Source organism: Balaenoptera musculus, chromosome 12 (genome assembly GCF_009873245.2).
Source record: "Balaenoptera musculus isolate JJ_BM4_2016_0621 chromosome 12, mBalMus1.pri.v3, whole genome shotgun sequence".
NCBI classification, from domain to species: domain Eukaryota; kingdom Metazoa; phylum Chordata; class Mammalia; order Artiodactyla; family Balaenopteridae; genus Balaenoptera; species Balaenoptera musculus.
The window spans coordinates 56958716-56983780 of record NC_045796.1 but is presented as its reverse complement, the minus strand read 5'-3'; the positions used below and the strand labels follow the sequence as shown (position 1 = coordinate 56983780).

The following is a 25065-nucleotide window of genomic DNA, read 5'->3' as shown; positions in this document are numbered from 1 at the left end:
TGTAGCTCATCAGCCACATATAACTGGATTCAATAAATTTTGTCTATTAGGATAATTTTTCCTTTTGTTTACTTTTATATGTAATTTATTCCATGAGTTTCACTTATATTGCTGTAATATCTTATGATTTGCAAAATAGGAAGCCTAACCTTAAAATATTCCTGTATGGTAGTATTCCCATTTTAGATGAAGAAACTGATGCTCAAGGAGGAAAAATTTTTGACAAAGTTTACCAAGAAAATATACACTGAAGTTTGAAAATTAGCTAGTGCTTCCAAAATCCATGTCATTGTTCCATACTTATTCTGTGTTTTATGTAACAGTGCACTGTAAACATTATAATAAAAATGAAGATTGAATACATAACATGTTTATAAAATTAATATATAGCTAACAATTAGACTTTATATCTATGTTATGAGTGCTTTGGGGATATAAAACTCTTCATGGATAAGAATAATCTAATCTAGATATCAGAATACTATTCTATGTATCATGAATATGGGTATCAAGCATGATATATTTAAATGAATCTCTATCAATGTGAAATACTTTGTCATTGACAAATGATGGGCTATATGGGAAATTAGTATTTAGGAAATAAAGATATAATTTTAAAAATCCTTGCTTTCTTACTAGGGGAAAAAAAGGTTGAAGTAAACTGTAATATTAAATTATTTTAAGAATTAAATAGATTACTAAAAATAAAAAACGGAAATATTTTCCTAGAATTTTATTCTGAATGTTCTTCTAAATTGAAAATATATTACTGTGCTAGATATCAAGCCTCCAAGAAAAGTACTTAACAGTTTCACATTTCACTGACTAGTGTTTGAGATAGTTACTTTAAATCATAGCAGGATATGTGGAGTTAAATGATTTTATCTTGGCTTAAGAATTAACCAACAGCTGAGCACTTTACCTGCAATCTCATTCAATGTGATTTTAATGGACTAGCTCATGGTGGGAAAATGCCACCACAATTAAAATGAATCTCTTAGGTTTATGAATCCTTGTAGAGACTAACTCAAGAAGGATATCAACAGAGGTCACAAAGAATATTTCAAACTTGAAATTGTCTGTAATACTCTGCATATGTGACATTTTTTATAAACTCTTACAGTTTATTATATTTTCTATTTTAATACACAGTAATCATCAGTTAAATATTACGTGCATATTTTAACAAGTGCTATAGACCTGATGTTAATGCTCTTACCTTGAAGAGGATTATTTGTAGTTCAAGGCTTTAAACTACTCTCTAATGTGTAGAATTCTACACTGAATAGTTTGCCCAAGTGTTCCGAAGCATTTGACTGTGCAAGATATTGCCATCATTAGCATCAAACTTCTGGATCAGAAACAAAAACCACAATGCCCTATGTTGTTCATCTATGTTGTTGCAAATGGCAGAATTTCCTTTGTTTAATGGATGAATAGTATCTAGATTCAGCCATTAAATAAAGGATTCTAGAATTAACAAAATCATTGAGGCAGGTTCTAAACAATTTTTTTCTCACTAAAATTTTAGCATTATTTATTTCAACAGAGTGTTTAAAATTGTTTTAATGGCAGTGGTGTTGAGAGGATTAATAGATATGATATCAATAGATTTAAATGAAGAAGTGGTTGAAAATTTATAAAGATTACCTTGGTAATAACACAAAGGCAGGAAAGACAATAAAGACACGTTGCTAGAAGTCTAAATCTGAGTTATCCTAAGTATTTAATTGGAAAGATACTTGAGACTATAAAGATAGCAGGTCTTGGACTAGGATAAGAAATGAGGTACAGAATTAAAGGAGGTACTCTCAGATTCTTGAAAGTGAGTGCCTCCTTAAATTTTGTGTCCTAGGCTCTTGCCTGGCCTCACCCTAGTCCTGAGCAAGAAAAGTTGAATTAAATCTACACAGATTTCCCAAGTTTGGATGTTTCAAAGGACTGACGAGGCTTCCCAAAGCATACTCACATAATGCTCTTTATTTAAAGGTGAAAGAATCAATAAGACATAACAATAGAAAGAGAGTACAGGCAAGTTTTGGAGGTCTGAAATATATTCAGGTACAATCTCCCCAGAATCCTTAATGCACATGGGTCAGGCTTCAACATCAGTTGAACCATCAAGATCTGTGCAAGGAATCTGGGTCTCATGAGCACTCAAGGCAGAAGTAAGGAAGGGCGATTACACATGTCTGGAAATGTAGTTAAACATTGCCATAGCTCATAGGCTACACCAGGTAAAAACCATCAGTAAACCAAGCCCTAGGAGTATCTAGGAGATTTTTAGACTTTAAACTACGCATGATAAATCCCACAGTGCTTATCTTGGTCAAAGCCAACCTCCAGTATCCCCAGAGATAAGGATAGAATTTTCCCAGACCAGCTGAAAATCAGCTCTATCCTACACATACTCCAGTATGACTCCCCTGACCTTAGGGCTTCTATGCAGAAACATTTTAACAGAGGCCAGCAGGATTGAAAATTAGTTTTAAACCAATCTTAAGCATGCAAGAGAGATCTTGATAGTCCTAGATGTGGCCCAAGGCTTATGTCAGGAATAAATTAAAGTAATAATAACTGACTACAGGAATTTGAATTCTCTGGACACTTATCAAATTTTGGCTTTTCATTACTTTTGGTCCCTTCTTCATACACACACCTTTTACATGTACTACTGAAAAATTCCAAATTTGAAAAACTGCATTATGCTTAGCTATCTGCATTATGTTCAAGGTTGAGCATTCAGTGGTTTGATCCTTAGAACAGGTTTCTTTGGAAAATGTTTCCAAAATCATATATTATCTTTGACCTCTTGTATGTATTTATTTGCTTTTTTAGTAGGTAAAATGAAAATAAAGAAATTAACCATAACCAATTTAAAATGGTTAGTAAACAAATAGGGTGAAACATTTAGATGAAATAGCACTCTTTGTAAGGTAATAACATATGTGGAGAGTTTAAATGCAAAAACAGAATGCCATGAGAATTTCCATATTGTTTATGATCCCTGATTTCCAATATGGTATATGTAAAAATACTCTGAAAAGTATTTTTATGCTCTTCTCTACATCACTAAGACAAATTAATGAAGATACCACATTCCAATTTTGAAAGTAAAATATAACCAGTATGATTGAAAATACTCTGAATTTATATTTTATTCATAGACTGTCTTAAGAATTATTTTTATAAGCATCTGTTCAGACATATTTTTACTTTTTATTAACATATTCATAGAGTAAAAAAAATTTTCTGTCAGGAAAAGTTTTATCGCATAAATGTATAGCATCAAAGTACACATTTACTACTTAAATTATAGTGAGGTTACTAAAGCAAAAATGTAGACATGGAAAAATGTTTTGAAATTACATATTTCTATAAAATTATTTAAAGTAATTGAAGTAATTCTTCAACATTAAAATGATCATTATTTTGTTCATTTAAATAAAAGACTGCATAGACACATATATAACATGATGGAAAATTTCATTGATATTAAAAAATCAGAGTATAATGAAAAAACTACAGAAATACACAAAAACAGTAAATTATATTATAAATTCCTGGTGAATGATGTCAATAAAACCACAGAAATGTTTTGGAATCAGGAGGATTTGAAATGACTCACAAATGTGTAATAATGAACTACTCTTAGACATAACTATTCAAACACTAAACATGTACTGCTTAACATCATTTATTATAATTTTAATTTAAAATTTTTACCATTTTATTTTAAACATCATTGTCAATATTGGGTGATGTCTTATTTAAAGATGAAAAAATCTTTAAGTTTTATAATTTTCATTAAAAATTTGAATCTAAATTACATAGCAGAGAAAAAAATTGGAAAGGTTATAATTAATTTTTTTCATGAGATAAAAGTATTTCTATTAATGTTGGAAAAAATTTAAATAGAAACTATAATATGTTGATATAATTTTGAATTATCTGAGTTATTTTATTTAAATAGTGCCTCATTCTTTCTCAGTTTACTAGACTTAATTGTTGGGGGACTTCAACGGAAGAGGAAATTATGCATATTATCCTGTTAAGTAAAATTAAAATGTATAACATAATACTATTTCTGTCAATGAATTTTAGATACTTGGTAGTTCAGGTTTAGTAGCAACATATTAATTCATCAGTTTTTTAAAAACTTTTCTACATATTATTGCTTAACATCTGGAAAATATTTAAAATCTATCATAGTAAATATTGATATCTAAGAATGTCTTTTAAATTTGTTACAAAAAATCTTTTGTGTGCCTCAGTGTGTTAGTTTTATTATGCCCATGAATAGATTAAATCTGTATACTTAAAATGAAATTAAAGACAAAATGGTACAGAACTCCTGAACTGTGGAGTTTTTAACTTTATAAACTACCAAACATGCAAACTGCTATCAACTGCCTTTTGTATATAAGATCTGTAAAAACTGTACTCCTTATAATAAAGCCCCAAATCCTCCTCTCTATGACTAGGACAAAACACTGAATTGAGACATGGTTAATGTATTAATTTGATGAATAAAATTTATGCTAATCTCACTCAATTTTGACCTGCGGCCGCTTGCGGAGACATGGAAGAGGGGGTAAGAAAATCAAGAAACCTGGAATTGTGTTGCCATTTAAATGAGTATTCCTAAAAGGTGAAAATATGGAGACGAGAAAGCCTAGGTGAAGGTGACAGAAAGACCTGGACACAGTGGTGCTGTCCCTGCCAAGCGCGCCAAGCCCCACGTACTGCTGAGCCAGTACCCGGAGAAGGAAGTGAAGCGCTGAGGTCAGTTAACGTACAATATGTACCAGGACACCTGACTGCCTCCAGTAGTAAGGAAATCCTGCACTTCACTGATGGTGCAAAGAGCCCACCAGCTCTCCAAGCACGATGCCATGACTAGCCTGTCTGCCTACAATGTCCGGCTGGCCTGGTGGGACAAGCAGGACACCATCTCAGGTCCTATCCATGACACTGTCTCCATCTCCCACCTCCAGTATGATGCCTTGCACCTGGTGAGACTGAAGAGCCCAGGACCCTGGCATTCCTTCAGCCCGAGTCTGTCTGTGGAAAGTTCCAGAGGCCTCAGGGAAGGCTCCGTGTCCGAGAACAGAGTGGGGCCTGTGGAGGCCAGTTGCCTGGTGATCCTGGCTCCCATTCCACCAAGTCTTCCACATACTTTATGTGGAGTCCACCATGGACTTTCAGGGCAGAGCAATATTGGAAGGGGTCTCGATACCTACCACCACTTCTGTCCCATCACAAAAATGACAGGTTTTCTCACAAAAGTGAACATTAGAGGACCCCACGAGGCTGAAGCAGGCACCTTCCTAAGTAAGTGCGTGCACAGGCGGCACCTTGCCTGGCCTCCTGCGTGTGGACGTCGCAGAGTGCCCTGACCACCAATGAGAGCGCTCAGAGCGCTGGACCCCTAGCTGCTGATGGGCCTCTGACGCAGTACACCCAGCTTTCCTCCCAGGAGACCCAGCAGTTGGCTGCCCTGGGGCCCCAGTACCGCAAAGGGCCTCAGTCCAGAGTTCGCCATCCACAAGCGGCAGCTCAATGCAGACAGCCACAAGTTCCTGCTGCTGTGGCTGAGGCCCCTTATCCCTCAGAAAGACAGCCAGCACTTGGAGGACTTCCTGGAGACCATCAGGGTGATGGACGGTGACCGCATGCATCATCACGGTAGGGGTAAGGCCTGGGCACTTTGCCGTCCCCACCCATTCCCTTAGTGTTGGCCTATCCTTCCCAGGAAGAGGTTCCTGTGACCTCTGTGTATCCACACTTCCTATCCCTGGGCTGGGCTGGGGGCTGGGTGACAAATTCCAGGCACAGGTGTCCCTCTGCTGTTAAGGAGCACTTCTATATTGAGAAACAATATATAAAGCAATATAAAATAACTCATTTATGATCATATTAAGCTAAACTTTGCAGATATTTTCATTTCCTGCTACATTGACTGAAATATTCTTTCTCCTGCCGCCTCATTTTAGAAATCCTTCCTTATTACTCACATCCTCCATAAAATATTTTGTAAAGATACAGTGCTACATATTTTTAATTAATTTATTTGTTCAAGAAGAATTCTTTGGATACCAGTTATGAGTGAGGAGGGTTCATGTAAGAAAATTTTCTGATAGTCCCATAGGTAATATCACAATTTTGGAGAAATATATATTTTGTTGACATGTTCATTGCTGAAAAATGTAGATATCGGCAGTAAAAATTCTTTATTTCCAAGTTAACTGACAAAAAATCAATGAGATTCCTAAAGTGCAGGGTTTTGGGTAGAGGTAGAGGGGTGATGTTATAGTGAAAGCTTCCTAGGCTTATCAAAAATTATTGTACTAGTCCTGACTTTGCATCAATTAATACACGAACAATAGAAAGTTCTAAATCAGACTTTTACATCAAGAAATAGTTCATTGCACTATGTAACTAAACATTTTATTATTGGTTCAATCTATGATTAACACCAGAAGAGATTCCACAGAGTGGAGTAGGCATAAAGTATATCTACTCTTCTTTGCTGAGATTCCTTTCTACATCAGAAAATTTGTGAAAATTTATCATCAGAAGAAGATGGGCCCTTTACTGATACTTTCATTAAAATCTACTAAGGATTTTCTTTCCTCTAAAATCAAGTCAAATGGCTTTAAGAGAGGCAAAACTGTTATTCCAAATGGGCACTGTGTGTGTCCCTCTCCACAAAAGGCCATTCTCCAAATTTTGCAAATTTCCCTGAAGGCAAGGAAGGTCATGGCTTGGGAGAAGTGACAGATAAATGAAATTCATAACGAGGCTCCATACTCCTATGCCTTTACTCAAGACTGCTAGAAAATTATGTGACTCATTATCCTCTCTTACACAGGGCATTCTTGTTTTTATCTATACTCTTCACTTGTACTAGCAGATCCCCAGATTTATAAGTTTGAAAGAGATAGAAAGCTGAGTAAAACTGCTAGTTTTTTTTAGTTTATAAACAATTGTTGTTTCTTCTTCTGATATTACTTTCAGTAGATAATATCACGTGCTCTGGATACATTTCTTTCAGATTGAAAAAATAAATACTTAACATACACACACAGAAACATATATATATATACACACATACATACATAGATATATGCACATGTGAGATAAATTTCTATTTCTATATGGTTTTGAGTTAGGAACCTTGTTTCTTTAATATTGAAGTGTTTCCTCTGTAACTGTTTCTTTTATATTGTCATTTCAAGTAATCTAAAGTACTGATTTTCAAAAATTCCTCTGGGACAACACTAAACGCACCAACATTTGAATTGTAGGGGTCCCAGAGGAAGAAGAGAAAAAGAAAGGGTCTGAGAAAATATTTGAAGAGATTATAATTGAAAATTTCCCTAACATGAGAAAGGAAATAGCCACCCAAGTCCAGGAAGCAGAGAGAATCCTATATAGGATAAACCCTAGGAAAAACACACCAAGACACATATTAATCAATCTAACAAAAATTAAGTTCAAAGAAAACATATTAAAAGCAGAAAGGGAAAAACAAAAAATAACATACAAAGGAATTCCCATAAGGTTATCAGCTGATTTTTCTGCGGAAACTCTGCAGGCCAGAAGGGAGTGGAAGGATATACTTAAAGTGATGAAAGGGAAAAACCTACAACCAAGATTATTCCATCCATCAAGGATCTCATTCAGATTCAATGGAGAAGTCAAAAGCTTTTCCGACAAGCAAAAGCTAAGAGAATTCAGCACCACCAAACCAGCTTTACAACCAGTGCTAAAGAAAATTCTCTAAGTGGGAAACACAAGAGAAGAAAAAGATCCACAAAAACAAACCCAAAACAATTAAGAAAATGATAGTAGGAATGTACATATTGATAATAACCTTGAATGTAAATGGATTAAATGCCCCAACCAAAAGACACAGGCTCACTGAATAGATACAAAAACAAGACCCATATATATGCTGTCTACAAGAGACCCACTTCAGACCTAGGGACACTTACAGACTGAAAGTGAAGGGATGGAAAAAGATATTCCATACAAATGGAAATCAAGAGAAAGCTGGAGTAGCAATACTCGTATCAGATAAAATAGACTATAAAATAAAGACTGTTACAAAAGATAAGGAGGGACAGTACATAATGATCAAAGGATCAATCTAAGAAGAAGATATAACAATTATAAATGTTTATGCACCCAACATAGGAGCACCTCAATACATAAGGCAAATGCTAACAACCATGAAAGGAGAAATTGACAGTAACACAATAATAGGAGGGGACTTTAACACCCCACTTACATCAATGAACAGATCATCCAAACAGAAAATAAATAAGGAAACACAAGCTTTAAATGACACAATAGACCAGATAGATCTAATTGATACTTATAGAACATTCCACCCAAAAGTGGCAGAATACACTTTCTTCTCAAGTGCACATGGAACATTCTCCAGGATAGATCACATCTTGGGTCACAAATCAAGCCTCAGTAAATTTAAGAAAATTAAAATCGTATCAAGCACCTTTTCTGACCACAACGCTATGAGATTGGAAATCAATTACATGAAAAAACAAAAATACATGGAGGCTAAACAGTGAGCTACTAAATAACTAAGAGATCACTGAAGGAATCAAAGAAGAAATAAAAAAATACATTGAAACAAGTGACAATGAAAACACAACAACCCAAAACGTAAGGAACACAGCAAAAGCAGTTCTTAGAGGGAAGTTCATAGCAATACAATCTCACCTCAAGAAACAAGAAAAATCTCAAATAAACAATCTAACCTAGAGAAAGAAGAACAAAGAAAACCCAAAGTCAGTAGAAGGAAAGAAATCATAAAGATCAGAGCAGAAATAAATGAAATAGAAACAAAGAAAACAATAGCAAAGATCAATAAAACTAAAAGGTTGTTCTTTGAGAAGATAAACAAAATTGATAAACTCTTAGCCAGACTCATCAAGAAAAAATGGGAGAGGACACAAATCAATAAAATTAGAAATGAAAAAGGAGAAATCACAACTGACAACGCAGAAATACAAAGGACTATAAGAGACTACTACAAACAATTATATGCCAATAAAATGGACAGCCATGAAGAAATGTACAAATTCTTGGAAAGGTACAACTTTCCAAGACTGAACCAGGAAGAATTAGAAAATACAAGTGGACTTATCACAAGTAATGAAATTGAAACCATAATTAAAAATCTTCCAACAAACGAAAGTCCAGGACCAGATGACTTCACAGGTGAATTCTATCAAACATTTAGAGAAGAGCTAACACCAATCCTTCTCAAATTCTTCCAAAATATTGCAGAGGGAGAAACACTCCCAAATTCATTCTACGAAGCCCTGATCACCCTGATACCAAAACCAGAAAAATATATCGAAAAAAAAGAAAATTATAAACGAATATCACTGATGAAAATAGATGCAAAAATCCTGAACAAAATACTAGCAAACAGAATCCAGCGGCACATTAAAAGGATCATACACCATGATGAAGTGGGATTTATCCCAAGGATGCAATGATTCTTCAATATATGCAAATCAATCAATGTGATATACCACATTAACAAATTAAGGAATAAAAACCATATGATCATCTCAATAGATGCAGAAAAAGCTTTTGCTAAAATTCAACACCCATTTACGATAAAAACTCTCCAGAAAAGGGGCATAGAAGAAACCTACCTCAACATAATAAAGGCCATATATGACAAACCCACAGCAAGCATCATACTCAATGGTGAAAAACTGAAAGCATTTCCACTAAGATCAGGAACAAGACAAGGATCTCCACTCTCACCACTCTTATTCAACATAGTTTTGGAAGTCCTAGCCCCAGCAATCAGAGAAGAAAAAGAAATAAAAGAAATACAAATTGGAAAAGAAGAAGTAGAACTGTCACTATTTGCCAATGACATGATACTATACATAGAAAATCCGAAAGATGCCACCAGAAAACGACTAGAACTAAGCATTGAATTTGGTAAGGTTGCAGGATACAAAATAAATGTGCATAAATCTCTGGCATTCCTATACACCAGAAACGAAAATCAGAAAGAGAAATTAAGGAAGCAATCCCATTTACCATTGCAACAAAAAGAATAAAATACCTAGGAATAAACCTACATAAGGAGGTGAAAGAATTGTACTCAGAAAACTGTAAAACACTGATGAAAGAAATCAAAGATGACATAAACAGATGGAGAAATATACTATGTTCTTTGATTGGAAGAATCAATATTGTGAAAATGACTATACTACCCAAAGCAATCTACAGATTCAATGCAATCCCTATCAAAATACCAATGGCATTCTTCACAGAATTAGAACAAAATATTTTACAATTCATATGGAAACACAAAAGACCCCGAGTAGCCAAAGCAATCTTGAGAAAGAAAAATGGAGTTGGAGGAATCAGGCTCCCTGTCTTCAAACTATACCACAAATCTACAGTAATCAAGACAGTATGGTACTGGCACAAAAACAAAAATATAGATCAATGGTACAAGATAGAATGGCCAGAGAAAAACCCACACACATATGGGCAGCTAATTTACGACAAAAGAGGGAAGAACATACAATGGAGAAAAGACAGCCTCTTCAATAAGTGGTGCTGGGAAAACTGGACAGCTACATGTAAAAGAAAGAAATTAGAACACTACCTAACACCATACACAAAAATAAACTCCAAATGGATTAAAGACTTAAATGTAAGACCAGACACTATAAAAACTCTTAGAGGAAAACATAGGGAAAACACTCTTTGACATAAACCACAGCAAGAACTTTTTTGACCCACTTCCTAGAGTAACGGAAATAAAAACAAAAATAAACGAATGGGACTTACTTAAAAGCTTTTGCACAGCAAAGGAAGCCATAAACAAGACAAAAAGACAACCTTCAGAATGGGAGAAAATATTTGCAAATGAAAATACAGACAAAGGATTAATCTGCAATATATACAAACAGCTCATGGAGCTCAATATCAAAAAAAACAAACAATCCAGTTAAAAAATGGGTGGAAGACCTAAATAGACATTTCACCAAGGAAGATATACAGATGGCCAAGAGGCACATGAAAAGATTCTCAACGTCACTAATTATTAGAGAAATGCAAATCAAAACTACAACGAGGTATCACCTCACGCCAGTCAGAATGGCCATTATTTAAAAATCTAGAAACAATAAATACTGGAAACGGTATGGTGAAAAGAGAACCCTCCTGCTCTGTTGGTGGGAATGTAAATTGATACAACCACCTTGGAAAACAGTATGCAGTTTCCTTAAAAAACTAAAAATAGAACTACCATATGACCCAGTAATCCCACACTGGGCATATACCCTGAGAAAACCATAATTCAAAATGAGTCATGTACCACAATGTTCATTGCAGCACTATTACAATAGCCAGGACATGGAACCAACGTAAATGTCCATCTACATTTGACTGGATAAAGAAGATGCGGCACATATATACAATGGAATATTACTCAGCCATAAAAAGAAACAAAATTAAGTTATTTGTAGTGAGGTGGATGGAGCTAGGGTCTGTCAGGCAGAGTGAAGTAAGTCAGAAAGAGAAAAACAAATACCGTATGCTAACACATATATATGGAATCTAAAAAAAAAGAAAAAAAATGGTACTGATGAACCTAGTTGCAGGGCAGGAATAAAGAGGGAGACATAGAAAATGGACTTGAGGACATGGGGTGGGAGGGAGAAGCTGGGGCGAAGTGAGAGTAACATCGACATATATACACCACGGAATGTAAAATAGTTGGCTGGTGGGAAGCAGCAGCATAGTACAGGGAAATTGGCTCGGTGCTTTGCGATGACCTAGAAGGGTGGGATAGGGAGGATGGGAGGGAGGTTCAAGAGGGAGGGGATGAGGGGATATGGGGACGTGTATGCATATGGCTGATTCGCTTTGTTGTGCAACAGAAACTAACACAGTATTGTGAAATAATTATATTCCAATAAAGATCTATTAAAAAAAATTCCTGCATTTCTGTTATGACATTCTATAATCCTTTCATGTACTAGTGTGAATCATGCAGAAAATAGATTTAAAGAAAAGTACTGGCACCAAGTGTACTGCAGTGCCACGACAAATTAAGCCATGGCCATAGATGACACAACCTTGTCTAACCCTAAAATGAGAGCTATACATTTCAGGAGAGCTTGAATAGGACCCTGTGCTCAGGTCAACACAAAATCATCTTAACTATTAGGAAATTGGTTCAAAAGTCACAGTCAATTAATAATGATAGAATAACATCATTGGTCATTTACAGAGGACTGCACACACTGTGTTAGAATGTCAAAGTGAGTTTTTATTTAGCTCTATTACAAACGAGTTTCTCAATTATCTTAAGTTTTCTTAGTTGCAATTTTCATTTTCTCATAATTTCTTATTTAGTAGTACTATTTTTGGAAGAACTGCAATATTTAATTTAGGCCATTTTACTACTAGCATAATCAACCCATGAAAAGATTTTGAAGTGCAATATGAAAAATTCCGTTCAATAAATTAAAAAACTCATGAAATGTATAAACTGAGGAAGAAATGTTAATGAAACTTGATTGCTTGAACAAAACATATGAAAGTAAAAATAAACTAAAAAAGGAGATAACTTTAAATCCTTAAAAAATCTTCAAGCAGACCTAAAATAAATAAGACATAGAGGACAAATGCAAAACTTGGACTTGCAAATACACAAGAAATCCAAACAAAAACCATACATTTGATCGTGAAGATAAACCATTAACCTACAAAGAGGAAAAATCTTACAACACACATTCACTGACTAGAATTCACTAGTATTATATTAGGATTAACAACAAAGGGACAGCCAAACAACAAAATCTTCCCACTAAGGTATTTAATGCAAGTAACAGGCAAAAGCCAAGTATGTATTTTATATAAAAATGAAATCAAAATAGAGTTTAAATTTTTTGAAATAAATAAAACTTTATTGCAGAGCTTGTGTGGAAATTTACAGACTTAAATATCTTTATTGAAACATAAGAAAAAATTAAAATAACTCACAAAGACATTAACTCAAGGAGTTAGAAAAATATGACAAGATAAACCTTAAAATTAAAGAAATATGAACATATATTGACATGAAGGAAAATCACAGGGTATAACTCATCAACAAAACCAAAATATTTTATCAGAAAACCTGTATAAATTAAGCAGCTGCATAGACACTTATGAACTAAGAAAAGGGTGAAAAAAATAAATATTTCAAAAAGGAAAGTAGATAAATGTAAGGCAATGAGATTTTAAATAAACAATTATAAAATGTTTACATTAATAATCTTAAAATAGAGATGAAAGGACTTAATTCAGTGAAAAATATAAATTAAAAAATTCCTGAAGAATAAGTAGAATACATGCATATATCAATAATTTTGTAAGATCATTGAAAATAAATTAAACAAAAATTCAATACATAGATTTGTGGTTAGGATTAAAGGAACAAACCACAGTTGGTGAGGCCCCTAGGGACTAAAAACTGAAGAACTCCATTACCTCCCATAAGTGGAAGGTAAAAAGAATTGTATTATTGGAACTTGGGAAAAATTCAAGTCTGCAAAATAAATCCCTTACCAGGAGTTGCAGCCACTGGAAGAGGAATGGATCCTGCTAAAATTGCAGCCCTAGAAAGAAGAATCAAGGAAATAAGTACACTTGATTCTCTTGTCAGCCTCTTCCATTAGCCAAACACAAAGGGCAGCCAGAGTGCCCGGAAAAAAGTCATGCGATCAATAGATGTCAGCCTCCCTAGGCCTAGAATAGGGAACAGAAGGGTAGAGAAGTCTCTGAAGCAGCAAATGGAGAACATGTTGTCCAATTGCACAAAAAGTAGTCCAATCAACCTTGAATATTGGTAGGATAAACTTTGGATATGACATGTTCTTTCAAAGCACTGTTTGGATTCATTGGATCATATGCTATTTTTACTTTTACAGTTGCATTTATGAGTAAGATTGGTAGTTGAGTTGATTTTCATTAGTTTCTTTCTTTATGGCTTTTGATTTTTTTTTTCTGTATTTACTGGTGTATTTCTTTTGTATCATTGCCCCAGAACCTGTACTTCAATCTTAAACCGTAATAGTGATACATGCCAGCCTTGTTTGTAATTGTGAATGCATATACTTTTCAACTTTGAGTATTATGTATGCTATAAATTTCAAGTAGATAGCTTTTAATAGGGTAAGCAACTTTTTTCTTCTGATAAATTGATGAAATTGTTTTGTGTTTACAGTACATAATGCATACTAACTTTTAGAATCATATATAAAATGATATCCACCAAGATAGGTACAGGCACATAGGCACATTACTGCAATAACATAGTCCTGACTAGAAAATGTACACTCGATGAAGTTATTGAAAAATATTAATAAAGGAGGGGTGATGTCAGCAAGATGATAGAATAGGAGGTTCCCCACTTGTGTCTCCCCAGAGCAATAATAACTTAGCATCTATCCATGGACAAAAGTGCCTTTGTGTGAGCATTGAGATCCAGGTAAGAGGTTATGAAACCTGACAAAGCCCAAGACTGCAGAGAGATACTTTGAGAAGATGGGTCCATGCTCTGGTGGCAAAGTTAATGACTATGATCCTGGCTACAGACACAGAAATAGCCTCATTTCCCTATGGACTCAGCTACATCTCTGTTTGGCCTTGACTGTGTCTCCAGTTCCACCCACAGAGGGACCCTGGAGGAATCATGCATGCCTATGCCACAGGAAACAGACTCAAACTTATTTTATGAGGCCAGAATACTCTGATATCAAACAAGATGGGGCACTACAAGAAAAGAATATCCCTGCTAAACATATATGCAAAAATTCTCAACAAAATATAGTAAACCAAATTCAACAGTACATTTAAAAGATCATACAGAATAATCTAGTGGGATTAATCCCTGGGGTGCAAGGATGGTTCAACATATGCAAATCAATATAAGTGACACACCACATTAATAGAATGAAGGATAAAAATTATATGATCATCTCAATAGATACAGAAAAAATATTTGACAAAATTCAACATCCTTTCATGATAGAAACTCTCAAAAAATTAGGTATAGAAGGAGTATACCTCCTCATAATAAAGGCCATATATGTCAAGCCCACAGCTAATATCATACTCAAAGATGAAAATCTGAAAGCTTTATCTCTAAGATTAGGAACAAGACAAGGGCACCCAGTCTCACCACTTCTATTCAACATAGTACGTAGAGTCCTAGACAGAGCAATTAGGCATGAAAAATAAATGAAAGACATCCAGATTGTAAAGGAAGAATATATATTGTCTCTGATTTCAGAAGACATGACCTTATGTATAGAAAACCCTAAGGACTCCACCAAAAGGTATTAGAACTAATAAACAAATTTATTAAAGTTGTAAGATACAAAATTAACATACAAAAATTAGTTGCATTTCTATACACTAACAACAACTGTCTGAAAAAGATATTAAGAAAACAATCCCATTTACAATAGCATCAAAAATAAAATAAGATAAATACTTAGGAATAAATTTAACTAAGGAGGTAAAAGATCTGTACCCTGAAAACTGTAAGACATTGATAAAAATAATTGAAATAAAAAGAAATAAATCAAAAGATATTCTGAGCTTATAGGAAGAGTTAATATTGTTAAAATGCCCAGGGCTTCCCTGGAGGCGCAGTGGTTGGGAATCCGCCTGCCAATGCAGGGGACATGGGTTCGAGCCCTGGTCTGGGAAGGTCCCACATGCTGCGGAGCAACTAAGCCCGTGAGCCACAACTACTGAGCCTGCGCGTCTGGAGCCTGTGCTCCACAACGGGAGAGGCCACGACAGTGAGAGGCCCACACACCACGATGAAGAGTGGTGCCCGCTCGTCGCAACTGGAGAAAGCCCTCGCACAGAAACGAAGACCCAACACAGCCAAAAATAAATAAATAAATAAATAAATTTATTAAAAAAAAAAATGCCCATACTACCAAAGTGATCTACAGAGTCAATAGAATCCCTTTCAAAATTGTGATGGTATTTTCCACAGAAACAGCAAAAAAATCACAAAAGACTTTGAACAGCCTTTCTTGAGCAAGAACAAAGCTGGAGGCATCACACTTCTTTATTTCAAACTATACTGCAAAGGTATAACAATCAAAACTATATGGCACTGGTATAAAAATAGATTCATAGACCAACGGAGCAAAATGCAGACCCCAGAAATAAACCCACATGTGTCTGGTCAATTAATGTATAACAAAGAAGCCAAGAATACACAAAGGGAAAAGGGAAATCTCTTCAATAAACGGTGTTGGGAAAACTGGACAGCCACATGCAGAAGAATGAAATTGAACTGTTACACAATACACAAAAATAAATGCAAAGTGAGTTAAAAACTTCAACACAGGACCTGAAACTGTAAAACTCCCTTCCAAGAAAGGAAGAAAAAAAAATTGACATTGGTCTTGTCAATGACGTTTTTGGATATGACACTGAGAGCACAGTCAACAAAGCAAAAATAACAAGTGAGACTACATCAAACTAAAACCTTCTGCACAGCAAAGGAAACAAACATCATAATGAAAAGGCAGTCTAAAAAATGGGAGGAAATATTTGCAAACCATCTATCTGATAAGGGATTAATATCCAAAATACCGTTGGACCTTGAACAATGCTGGAGTTAGGGGCACCAACCCTCAGCACAGCTGAAAATTAGCATATGACCTATAATCAGCCCTCCATTTGTGTCATATTATTTTCTATGCTTTTTGTGTATTGGAAATACATTATATACACAATTTTAAATGACAAGACAATTTAAAAGACAAAATATTAGGACGAAAATATTTTATGAAAATTTTAAACATGATTCCAGGTTAAAAATTACATCATCCTCAGAAAAATATCAGACTCAGTATTAAAGACAGGCTAAGCAATTGACTAAGTATAGGAATATTTACCAGAATGATTTTTCTATTATGCTACTTACTAATTCTCATATGGTCAGTATAAATAAGAAGATTTAAAGTTAATCAGCATTAATTGGGAGCTTTAAAATATACCAAGCTATATTATATTTATTTTAAAAATAATTGTTTTCTTCAAAGGTAGTATGGTTCTTCAAGAACCAAGAACCTTCAAGAGGTTCTCCCTCTCCATCTGATACAATATTATTTGCCACAAACAGCAAACATCATGCAAGGAAAAGGGAGTCTCTTTCTCTTTTTCCATGATACTGTGTGATGCTTTCTCTCTCACTGGCCAGAACCGGGTCATAAACTTCCTGACCCAATCACTGTGAACAACATAATTCAGTTTAATGTTTGGTTGAAGATACTCTTGGCCTACCTCAGAGGTCAAGGTGGGGTAAACATTTTCAACCTTCATGGGGAGTTTGAAGAGGGGTGAATTTGAAAACGGAAAATGAAGATATCTTTGGAAAAATACAAAAATGAAAGCTATGGAGGACATTGAGACACTTTCATCATACTCTTTCCAAGCTCATCATATACAAGTCTCCCCAGCTCTCAAATCTGTAGCTCGTCAGTTCCTTTATAATACCAATGTTCTTTCTCCATTTCAAGCATGATTGATCCTCCTCACCTTTTAGTTGTCACACCTCAGAGAGACCTTCCATAGTTGTCCTATGTATGTAGACTCTCTTCACACACCACCACCATCAATTTTTTTTTAACATCTTTATTAGAGTATAATTGTTTTACAATGGTGTGTCAGTTTCTGCTTTATAACAAAGTGAATCAGTTATATATATACATATGTCCCCATATCTCTTCCCTCTTGCATCTCCCTCCCTCCAACTCTCCCTATCCCACCCTTCTAGGTGGTCACAAAGCACTGAGCTGATCTCCCTGTGCTATGCAGCTGCTTCCCACTAGCTATTTTACATTTGGTAGTGTATATATGTCCATGCCATTCTCTCACTTTCTCCCAACTTACCCTTCCCCCTCCCCGCATCCTCAAGTCCATACTCTAGTAGGTCTGCATCTTTATTCCAGTCTTGCCCCTAGGTCCCTAGGTTCTTCTGACCATTTCCTTTTTTTTTTTTTTTTAAGATTCCATATATATGTGTTAGCATACGGTATTTGTTTTTCTCTATCTGACTTACTTCATTCTGTATTACAGTCTCTAGGTCCATCCACCTCACTACAAATAACTCACTTTCATTCCTTTTTATGACTGAGTAATATTCCACTGTATATATGTGCCATATCTTCTTTATCCATTCATCTGTCGATGGACACTTAGGTTGCTTCTATGTCCTGGCTATTGTAAATAGAGCTCAATGAACATTTTGGTACATGACTCTTTTTGAATTATGGTTTTCTCAGGGTATATGCTCAGTAGTGGGATTGCTGGGTCATATGGTAGTTCTATTTTTAGTTTTTAAGGAACCTCCGTACTGTTCTCCATAGTGGCTGTATCAATTTACATCCCCGCCAACAGTGCAAGAGGGTTCCCTTTTCTCCACACCCTCTCCAGCATTTACTGTTTGTAGATTTTTTGATGATGGTCATTCTGACCGGTGTGAGATGATATCTCATTGTAGTTTTGATTTGCATTTCTCTAATGATTAATGATGTTGAGCATTCTTTCACGTGTTTGTTGGCAATCTGTATATTTTCTTTGAAGAAATGTCTATTTAGGTCTTCTGCCCATTTTTGGATTGGGTTGTTTGTTTTTTTGATATAGAGCTGCATGCGTTGCTTGTACGTTTTGGGGATTAATTCTTTGTCAGTTGCTTCATTTGCAAATATTTTCTCCCATTCTGAGGGTTGTCTTTTCGTCTTATTTATGGTTTCCTTTGCTGTGCAAAAGCTTTTAAGCTTCATTAGGTCCCATTTGTTTATTTTTGTTTTTATTTCCATTTCTCTAGGAGGTGGGTCAAAAAGGATCTTGCTGTGACTTATGGCATAGAGTTTTCTGCCTATGTTTTCCTCTAAGAGTTCAATGGTGTCTGGCCTTACATTTAGGTCTTTAATCCATTTTGAGTTTATTTTTGTGTATGGTGTTAGGAATTGTTCTAATTTCATTCTTTTACATGTAGCTGTCCAGTTTTCCCAGCACCACTTACTGAAGAAGCTGTCTTTTCTCCACTGTATATTCTTGCCTCCTTTATCAAAAATAAGGTGACCATAGGTGCGTGGGTTTTACTCTGGGCTTTCTATCCTGTTCCATTGATCCATATTTCTGTTTTTGTGCCAGTAACATACTGTCTTGATTACTGTAGCTTTGTAGTATCGTCTGAAGTCAGGGAGCCTGATTCCTCCTGCTACGTTTTTCTTTCTCAAGATCGTTTTGGCTATTCGGGGTCTCTTGTGTTTCATACAAATTGTGAAATTTTTTTTTCTAGTTCTGTGAAAAATGCCAGTGGTAGTTTGATAGGGATTGCATTGAATCTATAGATTACTTTGGGTAGTAGAGTCATTTTCACAAAGTTGATTCTTCCAATCCAAGAACATGGTATATCTCTCCATCTATTTGGATCATCTTTAATTTCTTTCACCAGTGTCTTACAATTTTCTGCATACAGGTACTTTGTCTCCCTAGTGGGTAGGTTTATTCCTAGGTATTTTATTCTTTTTGTTGCAATGGTAAATGGGAGTGTTTTCTTAATTTCACTTTCAGATTTTTCATCATTAGTGTATAGGAATGCAAGAGATTTCTGTGCATTATTTTTGTATCCTGCTACTTTACCAAATTCATTGATTAGCTCTAGTAGTGTTCTGGTAGCATCTTTAGGATTCTCTATGTATAGTATCATATCATCTGCAATCAGTGACAGCTTTACTTCTTCTTTTCCGATTTGGATTCCTTTTATTTCTTTTTCTTCTCTGATTGCTGTGGCTAAAACTTCCAAAACTATGTTGAATAATAGTAGTGAGAGTGGGCAACCTTCTCCTGTTCCTGATCTTAGTGGAAATGGTTTCAGTTTTTCACCATTGAGGATGAAGTTGGCTGTGGGTTTGTCATATATGGCCTTCATTATGTTGAGGAAAGTTCCCTCTATGCCTACTTTCTGGAGGGTTTTTATCATAAATGGGTGTTGAATTTTGTTGAAAGCTTTCTCTGCATCTATTGAGATGATCATATGGTTTTTCTCCTTCCATTTGTTAATATGGTGTATCACGTTGATTGATTTGTGTATATTGAAGAATCCTTGCATTCCTGGGATAAAACCCACTTGTTCATGGTGTATGATACTTTTAATGTGCTGTTGGATTCTGTTTGCTAGTATTTTGTTGAGGCTTTTTGCATCAATGTTCATCAGTGATATTGGCCTGTAGTTTTCTTTCTTTGTGACATGTTTGTCTGATTTTGGTATCAGAGTGATGGTGGCCTCGTAGAATGAGTTGGGGAGTGTTCCTCCCTCTGCTATATTTTGGAAGAGTTTGAGAAGGATAGGTGTTAGTTCTTCTCTAAATGTTTGATAGAATTCGCCTGTGAAGCCACCTGGTCCTGTACTTTTGTTTGTTGGAAGGTTTTTAATCACAGTTTCAATTTCAGTGCTTGTGATTGGTCTGTTCATATTTTCTATTTCTTCCTGGTTCAGTCTCAGAAGGTTGTGCATTTCTAAGAATTTGTCCATTTCTTCCAGGTTGTCCATTTTATTGGCATATAGTTGCTTGTAGTAATCTCTCATGATCCTTTGTATTTCTGCAGTGTCAGTGGTTACTTCTCCTTTTTCATTTCTAATTCTATTGATTTGAGCCTTCTCCCTTTTTTTCTTGATAAGTCTGGCTAATGGTTTATCAAATTTGTTTATCTTCTCAAAGAACCAGCTTTTAGTTTTATTGATCTTGCTATCATTTCCTTCATTTCTTTTTCATTTATTTCTAATCTGATCTTTAGGATTTATTTCCTTCTGCTAACTTTGGGGGTTTTTTTGTTCTTCTTTCTCTAGTTGCTTTAGGTGTAAGGTTAGGTTGTTTATTTGAGATGTTTCTTGTTTCTTAAGGTAGGCTTGTATAGCTATAAAATTCCCTCTTAGAACTGCTTTCACTGCATCCTATAGGTTTTGGGTCATTGTGTTTTCATTGTCATTTGTTTCTAGGTATTTTTTTATTTCCTCTTTGATTTCTTCAGTGATCTCTTGGTTATTAAGTGGTGTGTTGTTTAGCCTCCATGTGTTTGTATTTCTTACAGATTTTTTCCTATAATTGATATCTAGTCTCATAGCATTGTGATCGGAAAAGATACTTGATATGATTTCAATTTTCTTAAATTTACCATGGCTTGATTTGTGACCCAAGATATGATCTATCCTGGAGAATGTTCCATGAGCACTTGAGAAGAATGTGTATTCTGTTGTTTTTGGATGGAATGTTCTATAAATATTAATTAAGTCCATCTTGTTTAATGTATCATTTAAAGCTTGTGTTTCCTTATTTATCTTCATTTTGTATGATCTGTCCATTGGTGAAAGTGGGGTGTTAAAGTCCCCTACTATGATTGTGTTACTGTTGATTTCCCCTTTTATGGCTGTTAGCATTTGCCTTATCTATTGAGGTGCTCCTATGTTGGGTGCATAAATATTTACAATTGTTCTGTCTTCTTCTTGGATTGATCCCTCGATCATTATGTAGTGTCCTTCTTTGTCTCTTGTTAATAGTCTTTGTTTTAAAGTTTACTTTGTCTGATATGAGAATTGCTACTCCAGCTTTCTTTTGATTTCCATTTGCATGGAATATCTTTTTCCATCCCCTCACTTTCAGTCTGTATGTGTCCCTAGGTCTGAAGTGGGTCTCTTGTAGACAGCATATATATGGGTTTTGTTTTTGTATCCATTCAAACAGTCTATGTCTTTTAGTTGGAGCATTTAATCCATTTACATTTAAGGTAATTATCGATATGTATGTTCCTATTACAATTTTCTTAATTGTTTTGGGTTTCTTATTGTAGGTGTTTTCCTTCTCTTGTGTTTCTTGCCTAGAGAAGTTCCTTTAGCATTTGTTGTAAAGGTGGTTTGGTGGTGCTGAATTCTCTTAGCTTTTGCTTGTCTGTAAAGCTTTTAATTTCTCCATCAAATCTGAATGAGCTTCTTGCTGGGTAGAGTAATTTTGGTTGTAGATTTTTCTCTTTCATCACTTTAAATATGTCCTGCCACTCCCTTCTGGCTTGCAGAGTTTCTGCTGAGAGATCAGCTGTTAACCTTATGGGGATTCCCTTATCTGTTACTTGTTGTTTTTCCCTTGCTGCTTTTAATATTTTTTCTTTGTATTTAATTTTCGATAGTTTGATTACTATGTGTCTTGGTGTGTTTCTCCTTGGATTTATCCTGTTTGGGACTTTCTGTGCTTCCTGGACTTGATCAACTATTTCCTTTCCCATATTAGGGAATTTTCACCTATAATCTCTTCAAATATTTTCTCAGTCCCTTTCTTTTTCTCTTCTTCTTCTGGGACCCCTATAATTCAAATGTTGGTGTGTTTAATGTTGTCCCAGAGGTCTCTGAGACTGTCCTCAATTCTTTTCATTCTTTTTTCTTTATTCTGCTCTGCAATTGTTATTTCCACTATTTTATCTTCCAGGCCACTTATCCATTCTTCTGCCTCAGTTACTCTTCTATTTTTCCCTTCTAGAGAATTTTTAATTTCATTTATTGTGTTCTTCATCTCTGTTTGTTTGCTCTTTAGTTCTTCTGGGTCCTTGTTAAACGTTTCTTGTATTTTCTCCATTCTGTTTCCAAGATTTTGAATCATCTTTACTATCATTATTCTGAATTCTTTTTCAGGTATACTGTCTATTTCCTCTTCATTTGTTAGGTCTGGTGGGTTTTTTCCTTGCTCCTTCATCTGCTGTGTTTCTCTGTCTTCTCATTTTGCTTAACTTACTGTGTTTGGGGTCTCCTTTTCACAGGTTGCAAGTTCGTAGTTTCCATTGTTTTTGGTGTCTGTCCCCAGTGGCTAAGGTTGGTTCAGTGGGTTGTGTAGGCTTCCTGGTGGAGGGAACTAGTGCCTATGTTCTGGTGGATGAGGCTGGATCTTGTCTTTCTGGTGGGCAGGTCCACGTCTGGTGGTGTGTTTTGGGGTGTCTGTGGCCTTATGGTGATGTTAGGCAGCCTCTGTGCTAATGGATGGGGTTGTCTTCCTGTCTTGCTAGTTGTTTGGCATAGGGTGTCCTGCACTGTAGCTTGCTGGTCGTTGAGTGGAGCTCGGTCTTGGTGTTGAGATGGAGATCTCTGGGAGATTTTCACCATTTGATATTACGTGGAGCTGGCAGGTCTCTTGTGGACCAGTGTCCTGAACTTGGCTCTCCCACCTCAGTGGCACAGCCCTGATTCCTGGCTGGAGCACCAAGAGGCTGTCCTCCACACGGCTCAGAATAAAAGGGAGAAAGAAAAGAAAGAAAGAAAGAGGAAGATAAAATAAATTAAAATAAAGTAAAATAAAATAAAGTTATTAAAATAAAAAATAATTATTAAGAAAAAAAGTTTTTTAAGTAATTAGAAAAAAAGAAAAGGACAGACAGAACCCTAGGACAAATGGTAAAAGCAAAGCTATACAGACAAAATCACACACAGAAGCATAAATATACACACTCACAAAAAGAGGAAAAGGGGAAAAAATATATATATAATTGCTCCCAAAGTCCACCTTCTCAATTTGGGATGACTCCTTATCTATTCAGGTATTCCACAGATGCAGGTACATCAAGTTGATTGTGGAGATTTAATCTGCTGCTCCTGAGGCTGCTGGGAGAGATTTCCCTTTCTCTTCTTTGTTTGCGCAGCTCCTGGGGTTCAGCTTTGGATCTGGCCCCGCCTCTGCGTGTAGATCTCCTGAGGGCGTCTGTTCTTCTCTCAGACAGGACAGGGTTAAAGGAGCAGCTGATTCGGCTCACTCAGGCTGGGAGGAAGGAGGGGTACGAATGCGAGGCGAGCCAGCGGAAGCAGAGGCCAGTGTGACGTTGCAGCAGCCTGAGGTGCGCCATGTGTTCTCCCGGGGAAGCTGTCCCTGGATCACGGGACCCTGGCAGTGGCGGGCTGCACAGGCTCCCGGGAGGGGCGGTGTGGAGAGTGACCTGTGCTTGCACACAGGCTTCTTGGTGGCGGCAGCAGCAGCCTTAGCGTCTCATGCCCGTCTCTGGGGTCCGCGCTAATAGCCGCGGCTCGCGCCCATCTCTGGAGCTGCTTTAAGTGGTGCTCTTAATCCCCTCTCCTCGCGCACCAGGAAACAAAGAGGCAAGAAAAAGTCTCTTGCCTCTTCGGCAGCTGCAGACTTTTCCCGGACTCCCTCCCGGCTAGCTGTGGCGCGCTAACCCCTTCAGGCTGTGTTCACGCAGCCGACCCCAGTCCTCTCCCTGGGATCCGCCCTAGGAAGCCCGAGCCTCAGCTCCCAGCCCCCGCCCGCCCCAGCGGGTGAGCAAACAAGCGTCTCGGGCTGGTGAGTGCTGGTCGGCGCCGAGCCTCTGTGCGGGAACCTCTCCGCTTTGCCCTCCGCACCCCTGTGGCTGCGCTCTCCTCCGTGACTCCGAAGCTCCCCCCCTCCGCCACCCGCCGTCTCGGCCCGCGAACGGCCTTCCTAGTGTGTGGAAACCTTTCCTCCTTCACGGCTCCCTCCCACTGGCGCAGGTACCGGCCCTATTCTTTGCCTCTGTTTTTTTCTTTTTTCTTTTGCCCTACCCATGTACCTGGGGAGTTTCTTGCCTTTTGGGAGGTCTGAGGTCTTCTGCCAGCGTTCAGCAGGCGTTCTGTAGGAGTTGTTCCCCATGTAGGTGTATTTCTGATGTATTTGTGGGGAGAAAGGTGATCTCCGCGTCTTACTCTTCCGCCATCTTGAAGCTCCTCCACCACCTTAATTTTTATCAGATTCTTATGTTGTTGCCTGTAAACCTTAGATCACAATTTGCGGATTTCTAAATTAGCTTTATATCAGACTTATGTAAAACCATGTACACATCTGTTTTTTGTCTGTTTCTCCTTCTACAAAATATGTTTCTCAAGAGTATAGGCTTTGCCAATTTTTTCAGAGCTCCAGAACTTGATATAGCATCAGGCAACTAGGAGAGACTCAGTAGGTA

General features: G+C 36.5%; 1 pseudogene; it reads left to right on the top strand.

The window, feature by feature from the left end:
• The window catches only part of LOC118905007, a 41631-nt pseudogene extending 35960 nt beyond the window's left edge, over positions 1-5671 (top strand).
• Positions 5672-25065: the final 19394 nt, after the last annotated feature.